The sequence below is a fragment of the Xyrauchen texanus genome, chromosome 5 (assembly GCF_025860055.1).
Source record: "Xyrauchen texanus isolate HMW12.3.18 chromosome 5, RBS_HiC_50CHRs, whole genome shotgun sequence".
Taxonomy (NCBI): domain Eukaryota; kingdom Metazoa; phylum Chordata; class Actinopteri; order Cypriniformes; family Catostomidae; genus Xyrauchen; species Xyrauchen texanus.
The window spans coordinates 10,367,051-10,387,439 of record NC_068280.1 but is presented as its reverse complement, the minus strand read 5'-3'; the positions used below and the strand labels follow the sequence as shown (position 1 = coordinate 10,387,439).

Sequence of the window (20,389 nt, the reverse complement as noted above, 5' to 3'; positions counted from 1 at the left end):
TGGACTTTGCAACGAGAGGGCTAACGCGTTGATCTTGTTTACACAAACATCCCAGGCGCTGCACCGGCGGAGCCCCGCCCCACCTCGGCTACTCAGACCACATCTCTGTTATTTTAATTCCAGAATACAGACCGCTCGTCAGACGCACAAAACCGCTTCAGAAGCAGGTGAAAACCTGGCCAGCAGGAGCCATCTCTGCTCTTCAGGACTGTTTTGAGTGTACTGACTGGCACATGTTCAGGGAGGCTGCAACATATGGCGATTCTACCAACTTGGAGGAATACACAGCATCAGTGACCAGCTACATCAGCAAGTGCATTGATGATGTCACTTTCTCCAAGACCATCACCACACGCTCCAACCAGAAGCCGTGGATGACTGCGGAGGTGCGCACGCTGCTGAGGTCCCGAGACTCCGCCTTAAGAGCAGGCGATAAGGCAGCCCTAAGAACAGCTAGGGCCGAACTGTCACGGGCAATCAGAGAGGCCAAGCGTGCACACGCCCAGAGAATCCACAGTCACTTCCATGACATCGGTGACACGCGGCGCATTTGGCAGGGCATCCAGGCCATCACCAACTACAGGACAACATCAGTTGCCTGTGACAAAGATGCCTCCCTTCCAGATGCGCTGAATGACTTCTACGCTCAGTTTGAAGTGCAGAACGACATGATGGCGAGGAAGACCACCCCTCCTCCCAACGACCAGGTGCTCTGTCTTACCACAGCAGATGTGAGGAAAACTCTACGTAGAGTCAACCCACGGAAGGCTGCTGGACCAGACAACATTCCTGGCAGAGTGCTCAGAGGATGTGCAGACCAGCTGGCAGATGTTCTTACCGACATCTTCAACATCTCTCTGAGCAGCGCCGTCGTTTCAACGTGCTTCAAGGCCACCACCATCATCCCCCATGCCAAAGAAGTCTTCAGTGTCCTGCCTCAACGACTACCGTCCCGTCGCACTTACACCCATCATCATGAAGTGCTTCGAGAGGCTCATCATGAGGCACATTAAGACCCACTAGTCACTAGACCCACTGCAGTTTGCGTATCGTTCAAACCGTTCAACGGCCGATGCCATCGCCACAACCCTCCATCTGGCCCTCACCCACCTAGACAATAAGGACTCATACGTTCGAATGCTGTTCATAGATTTCAGCTCAGCATTCAACACAATCATTCCCCAGCACCTGATTGGAAAGCTGAACCTGCTGGGCCTGGACACCTCCCTCTGCAACTGGATCCTGGACTTCTTGACTGGGAGACCTCAGTCAGTCCGGATCGGGAACAGCATCTCCACCACCACCACACTGAGCACTGGGGCCCCCCAGGGCTGTGTGCTCAGTCCACTGCTGTTCACTCTGCTGACTCACGACTATGCAGCAATGCACAGCTCGAACCACATCATCAAGTTCGCCGATGACACGACCGTGATGGGTCTCATCAGCAAGAACGACGAGTCAGCATACAGAGAGGAGGTGCAGCGGCTGACGGACTGGTGTAGAGCCAACAACCTGTCCCTGAATGTCGACAAAACAAAAGAGATGGTTGTTGACTTTAGGAGAGCACAAGGTTAAACACTCCACTGAACATCGACGGCTCCTCTGTGGAGATCGTCAAGAGCACCAAATTCCTTGGTGTTCACCTGGCGGAGAACCTCACCTGGTCCCTCAACACCAGCTCTATCACCAAGAAAGCCCAGCAGCGTCTCTACTTTCTTCGAAGGCTGAGGAAAGCACATCTCCCAACCCCCATCCTCACTACATTCTATAGAGGGACTATTGAGAGCATCCTGAGCAGCTGCATCACTGCCTGGTTTGGGACTTGCACCGTTTCGGACCGCAAAGCCCTGCAGAGGATAGTGAGGACAGCTGAGAAGATCATTGGGCTCTCTCTTCCCTCCATCAAAGACATTTACAAAAAACACTGTATCCGCAAAGCAACTAGCATTGTGGACGACCCCACACACCCCTCACACAAACTCTTTACCCTCCTCCCGTTTGGCAAGAGGTACCGAAGCATTCGGGCCCTCACGGCCAGACTGTGTAACAGCTTCTTCCCCCAAGCCATCAGACTCCTCAATACTCAGAGACTGGTTTGACACACACACACGTGTCCTGAGTTGCACTTTAATTACTGTCACTTTATAACTGTCTGCTACCTCAATAACTGCTATGTGCATAGAACAATATCTCATAGTATGTTATGTATACGTTTTTAGAAACTGTCATCTTTTTGCACTACTGAGTACTGGTCGGCGCTGCACTGTCTATTGTCCTGTTCATTGTCAGAAATTTGTTGTACTGTCCCGTACTTTTTGCACATGTTTGCACGTGCACTTTATATAGGTATATATAGGTATTTTATTTCGTTGTGTTGTCTCATGTGGTCCTGTGTTGGTCCTTTGTTGTTTTTATGTAGCACCATGGTCCTGGAGGAACGTTGTCTCGTTTTGCTGTGTACTGTACTAACTGTATATGGTTGAAACGACAATAAAAAACTACTTGACTTGACTTTTAAAGATTAGATTATTATTTTCACTTCATTATATTTACACTGAGTAGGTCTGTGCTGTTAAAATTATTTTGTATCGTAGACCTTATGCCAAACTGTGTGACGTTCACAGCGCCATCATTAACATTTAACATCACTGCAAAAATGCATCTAATATAAAATCAATATGCATTCACCTAGTACAATAATAGTAAGTTATCTCTCCCTCGTGTCCCGCAAAATCAGGTCTGCTGACCTGCAACAGAGCAATAGCCAGGTGGTCACCCTATGTATACCCGTCTTGTTTCTTAAAAAAAACTAAATATGTCTGACGCTGGTGTACATTGATGGGCTCTTAAAAAAGCCCTCATAATAAATCTCCAACTGATTGACAAATTCACTTGTGAAATGGATTGCTGTGAACTGTGTGCCAATGATTGACTTATGATCAATAATATGGTAATAAACAATACATTGTATTCTAAAGCCGCTTTTATATTATTTTATCAATGATTAACTCTTCTGCTACAAGAATGTAATGCATTTTAATTATTTGAATATGTTTTTATTTTATATTTAATTTTTTTATATTTAAAGATAACTATGTATAATTATTTCATCATTATGTATTGAATTATTGTTAAATGAGGGGCTTTCTCAGCAAACATTTGTATATGCGATTAATTAATTGGGACACCATGTAATTAATTCGATTAAATATTTTAATCAAAATATTGAAATGAAAAAAGATTGACAGCCCTAAATAATATATATATATATATATATATATATATATATATATATATATATATATATATATATATATATATATATATTCTGTATAACCAAGTTAGGTTACACTAATGAATGGATCTTTTTGCATTATCTTGAACATTGTCTAGCCTTCATACATGTATTATTGTAGTTTACCTTGCTAAATAATTTCAGATTATCATTGACATTAACCTGACTTATAGAATAAAGAGAAGCCAGCGTAAGCAGGCAAGATCAAGTTAGCTCAAATTACACAGATCAATCCTTATGGCACTATATTTCACATGCTTCGCAGTTATGTAAGCTTACCAGTCCAATAAGAAGTATGCCAATTCAGGGTCGTTTTTGATCCCCAAACCGGTTTTGATCCCCAGTACCTAACAAAGGTCCCTCCAGGAATCAAATGCCATGCCGATGTTCACTCTAGTTTTCGCTCGACCACGATCATGTTCCTGCTTAGCCAGATGGGATTCAGTAGATAAATTTTTTTTTTCAATTATTAAAAAAATATTTTGGGTTTACTCTGAGTTTGTGTAGGAGGGCTGGGAACTGGGAGCCATCACTGTAGTGTTGTTGTGCTGGGAGCAAGACATTTGCTGGATTCCATTTCTAAGATAAAGTTACCTACTGTTGCAGTTTGTTGTAACTGTTGAATAGAAGAAGAGAAGCTTCTGTCTGAAGCGAGGCTCTCGAGAGCAAGCAATAAACGTCAATTCAATTGGAAAATTTATAATATAATACCCCCCTTATAATACCTCCAGGGAGACGCACTGCACACTTTGTGCACCACTGGTCTAGCACATGTTTTCCTTGAAAAACTAATAAAAAACATTGCAGATGGAGAGCAAACATGTTCGGAGTGAATGGTCCCTAAATCTACTTTTTGGTATCTATATATTTAGTTACATACTACTCTACATCACTATGTTTTCAACTTCTTTGATGATTAAAATCAGGGGTTTTCTAGTGTAAAGTCTCTCTTCAATTTGAGATTATTGAGATCCTTATTGTGTTTGTGTCAGATAAACATTAAATGATGTCATCTGATGGTTATATAGCCTATTTGAAATTATATTAAAATTACATAATAGTAAGTTACTTTTTTCTTACAAAAAAGTAATGTAGCTAACTAAGAGTACAAGAGTAATGTAGCTAAATAAGAGCATCTGATGGTTATATAGCCTATTTGAAATTATATTACAATTACATAATAGTAAGTTACTTTTTTCTTAGAAATAAGTAATGTAGCTAACTCTGACCCCAGCTTAGCTTAGCTTAGCTGGGATATGTAAAAAATAAATAATTTCACCATGTATATGCAGAAATGTATGTATAATGTGTGACAATTGATCCATTAAATTAAATTACATTAAATTAAATTAAATTAAATTAAAAATACATTAAATTAATTAAATTAAAGAGTAGCTTGACTGCAAAAGCTACTTTAAAGTATGAGTACCTTAGGAAGTTGCAGATTCAAAATACAAACATTGTTTCAAACTAGATGAAAATATATGCTGAATGTAAATCATCTTACGATGATATCCAGTGCTGAATTAAAGAGCAGGCAGAGCACTTTGCATTTCAGATGGCTGTTATTTGCTTACGTCCCACATATTGTTAATTTATTTGTGTCTAGAAGGGACCACAGAGACAGGTTCAAGTTAAACAGATGAGGGAATTTCTTGCTTTATTGCTCTCTGGTGACGAATGACATGCCACCAGAAATCCTGCTTTTTGTAGCGTTTCATTGCAAAATAAAATTACAACAGCAGCAAAGATTCAGATTACTCTTTGCAGCAATTGCCTTTCAAGCAGAAGTAAATAACATTTGAGGCAACTATTTCTGGGAAAGGTAAATGAGCACTAACAACTAATTTCAGAACTGGTGAGTAAAACAGTTTCATCATACTAAAAGGACTGTCTGTCAAACTGTCCTAGTTACAATGTAACTGGTTTTGTTTATTTAAAAGTGGCAATGAACTGTACAAGACTAGGACAGGCGAAATATCAAGTACTCATGATATATTCACAAATGCTTTTGTGCTTTTGATTTGAAATTGCAACTTGCGAGTATGAGAACATTAAAACAAAGGTGTTTTAATAGTAGGCCTATCACTCAGTCGCAAAAACAGCAGTCGAATTGTTAAGTTTGGTTCATTTCCGTAAATCAGTTCAAAATGATGTTTTCAATTAATCCGATCATAATTCTATTTCAACAATTCGTTTACTTGATCACAAAAAAGTGTCCATGCCACTGCCATGCATTCCATGTATTAAAAAGTAGTAAAAGTATACATTATTCCTACCACTGAAACAATTCAACTTTGAAGTACCACCTGTTTTCTCCAAGGGGCAGTAAGCAAATCTCCAGCTGTATGGCAATGCCCAGATTATACAGAGAACAAACCACACTTACTGACAGCAATCAACACAACATGAGGATGGGTTCATGGCATGCATTCAAACACTTGATGGAGTAAAAATCCAAACGCAGGGATCTCAAGAAGTGAGACGCTCCAAAAGGATCTGTCTGACACAGGTGTACTGTGAACCATATAGACCAATGATTGGCTTATGTTCAATATTATGAAAATAAACAATATATTGGCTTCTACTTTTTGTACTGTCTTATAACTGCTTGACTCATCTGCCACAATAATGTAATGCATTTTAATTATCAGATTTTATATATATATTTGTCATTATTTAAAAACAACTATTTATAATTATGTCATCATTATAAATTATATTATTGTTGTTTGAGGGGCTTTCTCCACGAATATTTATATATGTGATTAATTAATCGGCATACCATTTAATTCTATATATAAAAAAATCTTTGACAGCCCTAGTAAAAATCATTCTTTCTTGTGTTAATTTGGTGATAAACAGTAAAAAAAAAAAAAAAAAAATCAAATAACTAATTTGTACTGTATTTTACTTGGATTTAACACTTTAAATATTAAATATAATTAAAAGCCTGACAAATTTTAAGATGTATCTTATATTTTTTACATTATAATATAGGTTTTATATCATTTTAAATATTAAGATATAATACTCAAAATATTAAAATATAATCTTGCCCAGCCTTATGCATAACTTTAACATATGAGAACAGAAATCTGTGTCATGACACAAAAGTGGTTTGTGGATTATTGTCTGCTGGGTAGCAATATATTTTCTGTAATGAGTACAAATTACCAATTAGAAGGATAGAACTGTACATTTGCAATGTTTGGAGCAACAATTCGATAGTGTCACCACACAATTGTTCAAGATAACTGATTTAACCTTGATATTTATTGGAAATTGTGCCAACAGTGGGTAAGGGACCGTCTGAAAAGTCCACATATTATGCAAAAATGTGCAAAACATTTTGAGGGTGTGGTAAGGGACCATCTGAAAACTTCAGCCAGCAGAACAAATTACAAATATTGGGCTATAGATAATAGGCAGCTATATTATAAGCATATAAACATAACTAGATTAATTAAAGGTGCTGTAAGCGATTTTATTCATGAAAAAGTATGCAAACACTTTTCTTACTCCCTTAAAATATTAATGAAATAAGTGTGCTGAGATATCTCACACTGAGATATCCTCTGTGACAGCTGTAGATTTTGTAAACAGCAAACAATTTTGTGTCTGCGGACATTGACGCTTTTCACCTGTCAATCATTTTGCTTGTTCTCATTTGAAGCGGATCATTGAGGCTATGATTCATAATGTTTCTCAGTTGAGGGTGCTTTTGTGTCACTGTTGATTTTTCACAGCCACAGGAACAAACATCAATGCTGTTCTGCTTAGTTTTTGTCTCAAAATTATCTTTGGAAGGCAGTGTTTTGGAATGAGGGGGTGTTGCTAATTCAACAGGTGATGTGAAAACTACAGAATGCTGAAATCGCTTACAGCACCTTTAAGTCTCTATTATTTTATTCTGCCAAAAACCCGTTCATGACCGGTGATGAATGGCATTGAAATAAATTGGGTTGCATTGGGCAAAAGATTGTGAAACCCTGCGTTAGATGGTACTGTGATTTTGTTATTTGAAATAGGAGGTATGAAAATGTTGATACCATATGTGTTCACTTTTACAGAGTTACAAGGAAAAACAGGCTTGATATAACCCGTGAAAATTACAAAATCTCTTCAACGCACCGGCGAGAGAAAAACTGTCCTTGGTTTTGTAATGCATGAAGAAGCAAAACAAGAAAATTGTCTATTTAGAAGATTAATGTTCAGATATGAAATAGGGTTGTTGCTTTCATTCACAGCGTTGAAATTCCCAGCATATTGAGCATAAAAATACATCTCTAAAAATTTGATTTGGGATTCACCGTTATTGTTTTTAAGCCACTGCTTGGTTTCACAGACAGAAATGTATTGTATTTTTGTTCAAAGAGATAATGGCCATTGGAGGAGAATCCTAATAATAACCGAGCAAAGTTTAAAGCATTCAAAGTTTTATAAATGTTTTTAAATTAACGGTCACAGTGACTTCTAAAGTCATATTGATTTCTCTCTGAAATAAAACGCAAGCCGGCAGAGTGGCAGCCACTATCTGTCCAATGCTGTGACGGCTGACACCTTAAAAGGAGGTAAATAGACTCAGCTTGCCTGAAAAAAACTGCTATTTTACAACTGGTCACCTTACTTGATCAGTACCTGAGTGTTTGAAATGTTAATGGTTAAACCAAATAATTTGTTGGCCTCTCATAGATTTTGGCTCAGGTTTCAGAAGTTAATTAAGAAAGTTAATTAAACCTCATTGAAAATCACGTCGATAAAGGGTCAGGAATGCACAAGGAAAGAGGAGATTGAGCAAGGAGGAGGAAACTGAAGGAGTACATGCTACTTCTGAAAGACCATGGAGGACAGCTCAGTATATTTTCCAGTATGTTTTTCTATTTTCTATTGTGGAAGTATATGTGCTGTAAAGTTTCCCTCAGGGGTGCTGAGGACAAAATGGAGAGAAGAAAGGAAGAGAAGAAAGGTAGAGAGGGGAAAATAACATAATCCATATGAACAATACCCAAGCTAATGCTTAGAGACAGAGGCCTGGTACATTGTGGGGGAGAAGAAAAACTGATTTGGGGTCTCTCTGGCTTACACAGTACACTGTAAAAACATTTACTATGAATTTACAGTATATTCCAGGTTACAACGTGCTGTACTTCACAGTAATTTTCACTCATTTTACAATGTATTTGTATTTTGTGACTTCACAGTGAACAGAACCAGAAAATGACTAATTCTGGTTAATTGTGCTGTTGATGTTTTTGATGTTATTTTGCTGACACTTTATTTTGTAAAATACATAAATACAAAATGCAATTCACACAAGCTATTACTAAAATGCACCTCTTCTATAATGAACATGTACTCAATTTCTGAGTTCCAGGTAATTTTTTGTAATTAGTTTTTTCTTTTTTCAAGTAAAAAATGTCTAGTGGTGAAACTTGTAGTGAACGTTTTTTTTTTTTTTGTTTTGTTTGTGGGGTTGGTGGGGTTCACATGGAATACAACACATGGTCTTACCTGGTAGGAGTGGAAGCACATAGTGCGGAACGGCGCCATGGTAGATCCTACCGGGGGGGTTACTACAAACACGGCGACCAAGGACAGAGGGCCCTCTGCCCAAGGAAGACGCGGTTTACCGGCAGGGAAACTCTGCCCAAGGAAGACGCGGTTTACCGGCAGGGAAACCATTTTGCAGAATATACATCACACGGGGTTGCCTAGGGGGACAACCAGCACATGTGGCGCACTTACCTTCATATGGGGGCCTGGGTGACACCCGTACTGTGGTGGCAGCGAGCCTCTGCAAAGACTCGTCGGCCACTAGGCTAGGGAGGAAGAACGTCCAGGGTTCACACTTCTTGAGAACGCAACTAGGGAAAGAACGCACGTCTTAGCCTCAAGGGAGGGGCAAGGCGCTAGCACAAGCGATACACCCAGCCAGCTGACCCAAACTTACCTGTTTGTGTCACCTGATAACACACGGGACGAAACTGGCTCAAACTTGAAGTTATAAAACCTTGCGTTAGGTGTTGCCCAGCCCACGGATCTACATATGTCTGCTAGAGAGGTGCCGTGAGACAACGCCCAAGAAGCTGCAACACCCCTGGTAGAATGGGCACGTAGCCCAGTCGGGGTCTCAGGATGACTTGAGAGTAAGCCGGACCGAACTCTAGGCACAGTTTGCTGACAGAGAACGCCTGCAGGTCCATCAGGAGGGTGGTCTTCAGAGAGAGCGCCTTTAGCTCTGCTGACTCAAGGGGCTCGAAGGGAGCTCCCCGAAGGACCACGGAGAGGTCCCATGAGGGAACGAGGCGCGCCCTGGGGTGGGGTGGGGGTTAACCTCCTTGCGCCTCTCAGGAATCTGATGATCAAATCGTGCTTCCCTAATACTTACCATCCACTGAATTGTCAGAGCACAAAAACAGGAATATAATATCATTACTATTTTGATCTGTGCTTTTTATTTATTTTTGCACTTATTGTTTTTTATCTGCACTTATTTTTTGATTCACGCTTATTATTTTGATTCATGCTTATTATTATTGCAGTAAATATGATGGGATTTTGATCCCATACTTTGTTTTTTATTTCACCTCTAATCACATGGGGATTTGCTGTCTCTAAATCTTACATAATTTACAATATTCATCCATAATGTATCCTCACTTCAATGCATTTTTTGTTATTTTGAATACAGTAGATAATCAAGTGTTCTAAATTGAAGTGAGGGCATACAAAGAAAAATGTGAGTGTATGGAAATGTCCCCTGTCAGTACATACATTGTGTCTCCAAGTTCAAATCTTGTGAATATAATAAACCTTTTTCCCAATTAAACCTCATCAAATCACTAATACATTTTCACATTCATTAGAATTAAAAATTTTGTGTCCTGGTGTTTATTATTAATATAACAGATTCATTTATTCATAGATTTTGATTCCAGTGGTGGCTGCATAGGATTGTTTCCAATTTCCAATAACTCCAGAGCGTTGTAAAGTCCAAAAGTCAATGTTTTGAAAAAGGATAGATGTAATAATTTCCAAAATTCACAACATGTTTTTATCTAACGAAATATTCCGCCTCAATCCATGTTTGTTGGCATTTAGACTTTCGAAAACATTTTCACTGTGGTGGAAAAAACTTGCTGTACACAAAGCGAGGCACGCACCTTCCGGGGCAGTCTAGCAGCTAATATATAATATATATAGGCCTATGTATTTATATAGTCTAGCACTATTATATATTACAAAAAAAGATCAGTATTATGTAGGACTATCTGCGTTCAGCTTGGCTCCATTTGATCCATATTATTCTATTTTATTCAATACATTTTTAGGGTGATGACGCCATAAAATATGACGACAGACATTAGAAGCTTCATTCTAAAACCTCAATAGAAGTTTCGAATGTAAATATGACATGACATTTTGGTACAGTCTAGTATGAACGGTCAGAATGACCACTATGGCCATTCTAGTAGTTATAGAATTAGTTCTCGTGTTAAATGCAAGTACAAGCCTATTGCTTGATTAGTGTCCTTTGGAAGATCAAAGCGTGTCTCAGCCATGACAGTATTACAAATGTCATAGACAGTAATGTCTTTGTATTGAAGGCCAAGTTTAAAATATATCTCTATAAATTGTCTCAGACCCAAAGTAAAATAAAACCGGATTAAACTTGAAAGGCGGGACATGTTTACTTCCATGCAATCCAGCTAAAATAGAGCTCCTGGCAGGATTTTGAGGGATCTCATTAATTCAGAAAAACAGAACAAAATATTTTTTATGAAAATTATCTCATAATTTGAGATAATTAAGTCGTTAATCAGAAAACAGAGCAAAACTTTTTTCCATGAAAATTTATCTGTAATTCTGAGATAATTAAGTCGTTAATTCAGAAAAACAGAGCAAAAACTTTTTCCATGAAAAATTATCTCGTAATTCTGAGATAATTAAGTTGTTAATTCAGAAAAACAGAGTAGATTTTTTTTTCTCAAGTGAATTCAATACGCTTCCGTATGTAACAGAGTTGTGGAAAGTGTTGTAATAACTTTAAAGCCATTACATCAACATTTAAGTCGAAAATGGTATAAATGTTAAAATAATTTTCAAAAAGATAATTAAAAAAGAAATTACATTTCTACAAACTTGACATGTGAGTTTAAAAACCTGCTTTAAAACATGTTTATTCAAAGATTGGGCTAAAAACACAAAGGTGAGATTTGGACAGAGAGGAATACTGAGATAAAACTGACATAAAAAATCATGATAAAAAAATGTAATAGACAAGACAAGGGGAGAAAAGAGAGAAAACGAAGGTGACCCCTGCAATGACTCATTCACACCCTGAAGACTCCTTCACACCTCTGTTTTTCACAGATTGAGTGAGGAGCAAAAGATGAAAACAACAACTGAAGTAAAATATACAACAAAAGAAGAGAAGTATGAACTGATGAATTCACTGCTGCAGTCTCACATCGCTGCTCTTTGGCCTACAGAAGCTCACGCTGGAGAAAGAAAATTAGATACAGTTTACCAGTGCTCTTTAAAAAGTCTTCAGTGAGACAAAACTGTGACAAAGCTGGTTGGATAAAAGACAACAGCTTTTTGAGAGCCAAAGTAATCTTTCTTTTCACAAACTCAGAAATTAGAAAGATTGTGGTGGTGAAGATAAATGTAGAGCTGGAAGAGTCATGAAAACTCTAAAATGTTCTGTGCAATCAGTGCTCCTTGTAATCTCTTATAAATTCTGATTTGCTTGTGTTGCTTAAGTTATCTGGCAGCATCATTTGTTCAGTTCCTCTCAGAGCGCTGCAGGCAGTTGCTCATACTGTTTCTGAACTCAGACAGTGCTGTTGTTTGCAAACTAGGAGATCAAAGATGTAGCTTTCTCCTCAGCATCTTGAAGAAAACAGTTGTTACTTTTCTCAGACAATACTACAATTTTCATCTTAGAAAATTAAACTCACTACTTGCAATGTAGACTTTAAAATAATAGTTGACCCCAAAAAAAATATTATCTGTTCATTTACTCACCCTCGTGCGATCCCAGTTGTGTATTACTTTATTTTCTTTTCCTGAACACAAAGATTTTTTGAAAAATATTTAACCTCTGTATGTCCTCAAAATGCAAGTGAATGGGTACCAAAATTGTGAAGCTCCAAAAGCACATAAAGGCAATAAAAAAGTAATCTATATGACTCCAGTGGTTAAAAACATGTCTTCACACGTGATATGATAGATGTGGGTGAGAAATAGATCAATATTTCAAGTCTCCAATGTGGAGGACACCATGGAGACCACACCCGGCCCCAAGAGGGGGGGGTGTATTATCACGTGGAATACAACACACGGTCTTACCTGGCAGGACCGGAAGCATTTCTAATGCAAACTCATCACTGAAGCTGAAAATTACTGTTGCATTTCTATAAATGTATTTTCTCAAAAATAATACTATAGTGTTTATAGTAATACTATAAATCTATATCTATAATAAATACTATAGTATAATAATACTATAAAATCATACTATGAGGTCAAAAAGTACAGATGGTAGAGTATAATTTAGACTAAGATCTGGCGTCTGACAACTATCAAAAGATCAATACTAAAATCTACTATATGTAACTTTTACTGAAAATGACAGATGCACTGAGCACCATTCAGGAAATAGGCAGCTTGCACCTGTACGTTTTTTTTTTTCACAATATTTTAACATGGATAAAAAAGTTGAACACAAGTGTAACCCACATTACAACAAAATGGCAGAAATGTAAAACCATTACAACCATTTTCTAAAACTTGGCATTTAAAGGCTACCAATCAAAACTTATTCCAGGAACAGTCCTTACTATAGCACATCAGATAAGAGCCTGGTCTTCAGTGTTTGTTCATTTTTAGATAGCATGTTGCCATCTAGCTCCAGAAATAACTTCTGCTGTACTTCAAATGTGTACCTGAGTTCAGGAGGGTAGCTCAAGTTCAGTGCATATATCAGTCCCAGCAACATGGCTGTGGCATATGGTACATTACTGAGGTCCTGAAGAACTTTTAAACATTCCAATTCCACTTAAACATCTGCACCTTAAAATTCTATCACATAGATTAAATTTGTTCCATTAGATTCCAATTCCATTAGCATTTGTGGCATAATGTTGATTACCACAAAACATTTATTTAGACTTCACCAATTTCTTAAATAAAAGCAAAACATTATGTTATAGTGAGGCACGTACAATGTAAGTGAATGGGGCCAATTTTTCAATGTTAAAATACTCACTGTTTCAAAAGTATAGCCACAAGACATAAAGGTTAAAAATTATGTAAACATGATTTTTAGTGTGATGAAATCACATACAAATGTTTTCTGTGTAAAGTTATAGCCAATTTTACAACTTTGTTACCATGACGATGTAATGTCAACAAACCCTAAAACGACTGTAAAAATGAAATTTTAAAGCTCAAATAATACACGTTTTAACAGAAGAATTAATGCAACTGCTTTTATAAAATTATAAGCATCACATTTCTGTGTTTAAACCCTCCAAACATTTGACACATTCCCTTCCATTGTAAATTCCTCACTCTAACCTCGATTGTTGCGAATGTTTTTTGTTAAAGAAAAGAAGGAACAAGTCGAAATAAATTTTTGTTGTAATCAACATTATCCAACATATGCTGTTGATTGAGCTTAACTTGTACTGAACCTGGAAGAAAGCAACAGAGTTCTGTGTTTCCAGGTAGATGCTTCCCTTAAATGCTTCTCCACCATCAGTATGTTCACCTCAGATTCTTTCCTCAACAACAGTATGCTCTCAGAAGGACACATAGGACCAATCAAACTGACAACAACAGGACAATCTTTTATGTATTATCACCACAGTGTTTAATCTTTTCAATGTGAAAAACTATTTGCCCCTTCCTGATTTCTTCTATATTTGTTATTTTCATACTAAATTGTTTTTTGACAAGATAACGTTTTCATCAGACCAGAGAATCATGTTTCTCACAGTCTGAGAGTACTTTAGGTGATTTTTATGTGTCTTGCACTGAGGAGAGGCTTCCGTCTGGCCACTCTGCCAAAAATCCCAGATCGGTGGAGTGTTGCAGTGATGGTTGACCTTCTGCAAGTTACTCCCGTCTTCACACATGATCTCTGGAGCTCAACCAGAGTGACCATCAGGTCACAGAGGTCCTTCTCCCCCAACTGCTCAGTTTGGCAAGGTGGCCAGCTCTAGGAAAAGTCCTGGTTATTCCAAACTTCTTCCATTTAAGAATAATGGAGGCCAGACTAAAAGTGCACTGTGAGATGACAATGCTCAAAATTGCTTTTTTGAAAGTGTAGGTCAACAGAAGAGTTTTTTCTGTTAAATTGGTAGAGTGTGTGTGGGAGTGGAACAATAACGTTCTCACTGATAGCTCTGGAAAAGTATCTGTACTCACCTGAGACCAGTTTAGTGTTTGCTCTTTTATCAATTCAGGGGAAAAAGTTCTAGATCAGTGCAAAGGACAACTTCTACAAGGAACCACTGATGGGGAACCTACATGAAAAATAGATCAAAGTCCCTTAAGGCAAGTAAATTTGCTCAGTGTTCATACTGCTAACACTATTACAATCATGCAAGTACAGCTCCTATTCACTTGAATGGAAGAAAACACAGAAATCATCTAAACTATCAAATTTCAAATCAAGAATTAAATCTGACAACAACAACTTCATAAATCATGCTACTTCAGCTGAAATCATGCAAAAAAAATAAAATAATCTAGGCTTGTCTAGATTATGCGCATGCACATTCAAGAGATAACAAACAAGGCACACTTTTTTCCTATTGCTGTCAAATTTAATGTTTTAATGCTTCTATCAAAAGTCGATTTTCTCTAACAATAAAGGAGGACTACAGATGCCATGTGTTTTGATTTCTTCCATTCATGCATATGGTATATGGTCTGCAGTCTGTATACTCCCCAACAACGTCTCTGCAAAATATAATGCTGAATCTCTAAAAGGCATCTGACAATGCACTTGGCAGTGACGTAAATCTTTCAACATCAGACATTGTCGCAGAGGAAACGCTGCATAAATCCATAAAGTTCTGGCATTCTTCTGTAAGTATTTTCGTCCACAATACCACAAAGAGTATCACACTGTATACTAAGCAGGCGCAACATGATGAACTGACAAGTGATTTAAGCTGGGTCTATCTCTTTATTTATACAACTTTTTAAGAGCTTTTTAGAAAAGGTCTTGGGATAAAACAGCACTAGATCTAAGCTATTACAAAGGGTTGTTCTGACCACAACAAACCAAGAAAAAAAAATATTGTCTAAGCTTCACATAGCTTCTTAATACAGATTCAAGTGTCCTTTTGTCTAATTCTCTGCTTCATTAGAAAGGCCCTCGTAATTTTGAGCTGTGACAGTAAAAGATTTATCAAAGGTAATTTCGCCTTTTCAGAAGCTTATTGTCAGAGTCTCTTTATGGGCACATTTATGAGCAGATTCATGAACAAGAAAGTATTTAACTACATTAATTATTTTGAAACCAGTGCTGCTGATAAAATGAGTCAAATGTTTTCTATTTCAATTCAAATATGAAGGGTAAAATAAACAAATGTCAGCTTTGTGCAAAATTTTGTGGGTTGTTTCCATGTGAGCATGATATGTGTGGTGGCTACAAAGAAAATCTGGACACCAAAGCCACACTTCAAAAAGTACAGTATGAAACATATTGCATTGCATTTCAAAAGATCAAAACAAGTGGCATTTGCAAAAACAAAAAATGCAAGACTTTTTCTCATATTTCCATATTTGCAATGACTTTTAAAAAACTGGTTCCGAATGTCATTTTAGCAGACGTGCAAGTCATAATTTTTAGTGGACATGCCTACTTTACCTTATCACTTCCGTAGCCCTGCCCAGGAGTAGTGAGCAGTGAGATGGCAAGAAGAGAGCAGGTCAATCAAGAGCAGAGAGCCAATCAAAAGAGTGGGCATTTACTGTCAAGTCTTAAAGGAGAAGCAGCACAAAAACTGATAATTTCTGACAGAGGGGCAGAATGAGGTTCTAAAATTATCATGTTTTACAAATGTATGACTGTTTTATTTTCCCCCCAAAAACTTTACTTATATCAACAATGAACCTCAAGGAACATACTGAAATAATAAAATAAGTCATATCATGACCTCTAAGTTACTGGTGCTAGCAAAATAAACATGAATGTAGTTCATCACTTTAACTTACATATTAAATATTGCCAACCACAAAGTGCCCAAATACTCTTGTATTAGACTAATTCTGCACAGTATGTCTATTTTTTATCCTAACAAACCTCTTTTCTTAAATGTTTTTCCTGTGCTTGTACTATCTTTCTTTAAAATAAATGCCACTTGTTTATATACACTGATCAGCCATAACATTAAAACCACCTGCTTAATATTGTGTAGGTCCTCCTCATGCTCCCAAAACAGTGCCAACCCGCATCTCGCATCTCTTAGTTACTGTAGACTTTGTTCATTTGAACCAGTCTGACTATTCTCTGTTGACCTCTCTCATCAACAAGGCATTTCTGTCTGCAGAACTGCCACTCGTTGGATGTTTTTTGTTTTTGGCACCATTCGGAGTGAATTCTAGAGACTGTTGTGCATGAAAATCCCAGGAGATCAGCAGTTACAGAAATCTGCACCAACAACCATCCATGCAATTATGTAATCAGCCAATCGTGTGGCAGCAGTGCAGTGCATAAAATCATGCAGATACGGGTCAGAAGCTTCAGTTAATGTTCACATCAACCATCATAATGGGGGAAATGTGATCTCAGTGATCTGGAGCGTAGCATGATTGTTGGTGCCAGATGGGCTGGTTTGAGTATTTCTGTAACTGCTGATTTCCTGGGATTTTCACTCACATCAGTCTCTAGAATTTTCTCCAAATAGTGACAAAAACCAAAAACATCCAGTGAGCGGCAGTTCTGTGAACTGAATGCCTTGATGAAGAGAGAGGTCAACAGAGAATTGCCAGACTGACAAAGTCTACGGTAACTCAGATAACTACTCTGTACAATGTGACCTCTCTCATCAACAAGGTATTTCCGTCCACAGAACTGCAGCTCACTGGATGTTTTTTGATTTTGGCACCATTCTGAGTAAACTATATACAGTGTATATACAGTGTGTGTATATATATATATATATATATATATATATATAGACAGAGAGAGAGAGAGAGAGAGAGAGAGAGAGAGAGAGAGAGAGAGAGAGAGAGAGAGAGAGAGAGAGAGAGAGAATAGCTCTGTAAGGATTTTTGCTCACGTAAAATCAATAGATTTACTGCACAAAAACAGGGGGGTTTATTTCCTACTATTCAGTGCAGTGAACACACATATGAAAGTTTCGCTGTCTAGCTGTGTGCCGGCTTGCTGGATTCTTTATTACTGCTTGTTTGTCTTAGCAAACACAGCCCTTCGCCTCAGTCTGGAGACACCATAGCGACCAGACACACTGTGATTACACAGCTACTGCTGGCTGCACTAGGCCTCCCAATGAGCTGACATAGGGCTAATCTGTTCCCCCTATAAACACTCACCACAAACAACATTATTTCTGTGCATCCGGGTCCATTTGTACATAATATATATTAACAGCAGTTAGAATTTGTTTTGTTTTTTTCTGAATACATGAAATTGCTTGTAATGGACTTTACAAGATGTATTACTAATACTACATGTCAGATTTAAAATACCAGTGTTATATAACATCAAAACAGAAAGCACATGGCCCATTGCAACCACTTTTTGACTTACAGTATGTATAAAGTAACACAACTCACTGTGCTGAGAAAATCCCCTGATACAACTGTGGAAGCAGTGCTGCACGCCTCCCTGTCAATCAAATGCTTGACTTCTAAATGCAGACTCTGCTGTCGCCCTTTCACGCCCTTTGGATTCCACTCAGAGCTCTCGTTACTGTATAAACTGACAGCTAAACTTAAAGCGGGCGACGCGTCAAATCTAGACCGTTCCCATTATGATAAGCGAAGCTGTCTAAACCGCAAGCGATCGCGACGCTACAGTACACGGGGGAGCGTTCTTGCCGCGTCGCGTCGCTTGTAGCGGTTCACGGTGAGAGTCGCGTGCTGTTCAATTTGAGGGACACTCGGCGCTTTAACTGTTGCTTTGTTGTTAAAATTTGACTGAGGGTAATTTAACTCTCTCAAGTACCCTCACATATGTGCATTGCCATAAATTAACGCATGACAGCCCTATTAAAGTTTTGCATTATGCAACGCACAATAGGCTACTTAAGACACGTTCTTTTAAAGCTGGTATGACTGCTCTGATTTAGAAAACCTTAGAATACGAGTTCCAGGAACTTGGATGATTATCATAAATAAATAAACACACAACTTTAGCTACAAATGCGTCCTATTTATAGTAGCATTTAATTACTGATTTACATTAACCGTATGTTTTAGCCATGCACTGGGCAATACTGTGAGACAAATGCCGACAATGTTACCATTCGTCACTAAAACGAAATGTGTGACTAAAACAACATGTCTTAATGTTTTCTTCAGCAAGCTCATACTGAAAGTGTATTTTACTGTACATATTCACCACTACGAAACGGCAAAATATCCGAATGTCATCAAGCCCAAAGTTGTATCCTATTTCCCGTCTCATAAACGTTCGGATCGTACAAGGGTCTTAAACCTGATGTTTAATGTCAAATCGAGCACCATAGTAACTGCAGACAAAGAATAACGAACATGAGACTAAAGACGGGAGGCGCTCTGACAATGAGGAGGGAGTGTGTCTAAACACCACAGTTAGACGAACCAATGACTACTATAAGTAAAAATGATATCGAACATACGATAAATAACGCCGAATATCGGGCTGATAATATTTTGATAATATTAAACCGTAGATTAGGTAATACGGGATGGTTAGCCGGTATGCTAGTAGGCTGCAGATGTAAGGCACTGGCTATCCCATCACCCCAGTGCTGGAATAACGGTAGTGTATTTATACAGTTAGAAATGTTTTACACAGCTGCTTCAAAGGATTTACTAAAATATCTTAAATCTGACACGATTTCCCCCATTTTCAGTCTTGATAAATAGGGAAACAAGGCTGTGATGAACAAGCCTCGCCTTTCTGACAGGTTTGTAGCAAAGGCAAGTGGCTACCATAGATCTTACCTTCAATGCTGACAGCGCCGGTGCACGAACAAAATTCTTCCGAGGAATAACGATGGAACGGTTTATTTCCAAATGGACGGCTTTCCAAACCTTGCAGGTAAGTTAAAACAAGCAAGAGAAAACAATTCCGCCGGCTTGCCTCTCAAGTGATGGAAGCAGAATGAATCCACGCGTTGCTGTGGGTATCTAGTAAATGCTCGGCTCTCTGCCGCTCCCTGCCAAATAATGACCCCTCCCACCGAATCCCCAGCCTCACAGACGACAGGTGCTGCTGAGTGTGCGCGCACTCTCCGAGCGCGAGCGCTTGCTAAATAGTGAGCCGTGTGGTACCAAACGGTCAAATCACGGAGGCTCTTTAATGCGCGTGCGTAGTGAGCGCGGCGAGAAAGAGCGCAGCCCCTGAGTGGGCGGGGCGAAGATGCTGCTGCGCATCTTTGTTAAAAGGTGATGGTTCAGCTGGTGCGTGTGCTCAGTGATGTAGGCTTATTGGCAGTTGGCGAGTGTTTGTGAATGATACGTAATCTCTCGCTCTCTCTCTCTCTCTCTCTCTCTCTCTCTCTCTCTCTGAGAAATTGGCAACTGTGTTTATGGTAAGCACATGTTTAAAACTAATTATATTCACTAGTCTTGAAATATAATGTTTGAATTTGGGAATTCTGTTTTGAAATTGAATTCTACATTAAAAAACGGTGCGCTGATGCATTGTGCCAAGTTTGACATCACTGACCCCCCAAAAAAACATTGTTTATTGCATGTGTTGTAACTGAAAGTGACACCAGAAGGCATACATTTAAGTAGGGATGGTATGGACATGTCCCTACCAATTTTTAGAAAATCAGAGAAGTCCTGCACCAACATATGGGCAATTTTACCACATAATAAATACTGTTTTTATTT

At 38.4% G+C, this 20,389-nt stretch overlaps 1 protein-coding gene across 3 annotated transcripts in view; it reads right to left on the bottom strand.

Annotated features, from left to right (window-relative positions):
• Positions 1–19,764, bottom strand: part of LOC127643737 (catenin alpha-2-like) — a 661,581-nt gene extending 641,817 nt beyond the window's left edge. The window contains exons 1-3 of one of the 3 annotated variants that reach the window (XM_052126592.1): positions 19,493–19,764; positions 16,188–16,205; positions 14,735–14,832 (exon numbers count right to left, since the gene is read on the bottom strand). The gene's annotated coding sequence lies outside the window, so the exon portion shown is untranslated. The remainder of the gene's footprint in view (positions 1–14,734; positions 14,833–16,187; positions 16,206–19,492) is intronic. The other 2 variants (XM_052126591.1, XM_052126590.1) reach the window with 2 other exon arrangements.
• Positions 19,765–20,389: the final 625 nt, after the last annotated feature.